Source organism: Hippocampus comes, unplaced genomic scaffold (assembly GCF_001891065.2).
Source record: "Hippocampus comes isolate QL1 unplaced genomic scaffold, H_comes_QL1_v1.1 scaffold158, whole genome shotgun sequence".
Taxonomy (NCBI): domain Eukaryota; kingdom Metazoa; phylum Chordata; class Actinopteri; order Syngnathiformes; family Syngnathidae; genus Hippocampus; species Hippocampus comes.
In genome coordinates, this window is record NW_017805548.1 from 1176675 (window position 1) to 1177572 (window position 898).

Below are 898 nucleotides of genomic sequence, written 5' to 3' on the forward strand. Positions count from 1 at the left end.
AGCTTTTAATAACAGAATATTCCGGGCACCCACGAATTACAGACAATGGCTGCGCGTCACGAGGGCCAAGCAGGAAGAGATTCACATCATTTTTATACCATCAGAAGGGCGGTACCGAGACACAAATTGTGATATCATAACTTTCGTTTCTCCTCAACCGATTCTCAGCTTGGCGCATTCCAAACTTTGTGCGTCTTCAGTAGGGAGTATTCCAATTCTAGATGATGATTATTACAAGGACGCCAAGCTACACTGCGGGCATGGGAAAGTTATACAGCATGACGAAATATGAGCAGAATACAGACTTCATTCCCCCTCTCGGACTCGTAAGAGTCCGACACCTGAAATGGTTTATATAAAGGTATCAGCAACATCATCGTCGCAGGCGGCTGGCGCAACGTCAAACAAGGGTTGTATGGAAAGATCAGATGTCAACATCTTATTAGTAGAACAAGATACAAATGCATGCAACAATGACCACATGTCGATCGTTAAGGGATGTCCCTGTCCATGGTGTGTCAGATGTCCTCTGGGGCGGGGTCATGAATGAATCGACGAAAGTGTAGTGTAGGGGAGTTGGATGAATGACCGGGAAGGGGCTGTTGTAAGCGTGAGCGGGAATGTCATGGAGAGATGGTGAGAAGGGTGGGGTTGTGGCTCATCAATGATGAATTGAACTATATCGGTTGTTTTCTTCAGGACCTTAGGGTAGACTACCTGGTCCCAGGTTGATTTTCACCGGGGTTATTCTGCCCGTATACCGTGAAATCAACCTCTGTTAAATGGTGTAACCAATCGGGGGCAGCTGGGTCTGGATCAGGAGATTTGTTTTTTTGGTCCTTGTCAGGTGGTGGGATCGCTCATCCCAAGGTGGATTTGTGTGCAATAATTACTCCAA

General features: G+C 46.5%; 1 long non-coding RNA gene across 1 annotated transcript; it reads left to right on the forward strand.

Moving 5' to 3' along the window:
* The first annotated feature begins 238 nt into the window (after window positions 1-238).
* On the forward strand, window positions 239-547 carry LOC109521670 (uncharacterized). Its single transcript, XR_002169407.1, has 2 exons — window positions 239-349; window positions 447-547. It is a non-coding gene; the product is annotated as an uncharacterized LOC109521670 (long non-coding RNA).
* The last annotated feature ends 351 nt before the right edge of the window (window positions 548-898 follow it).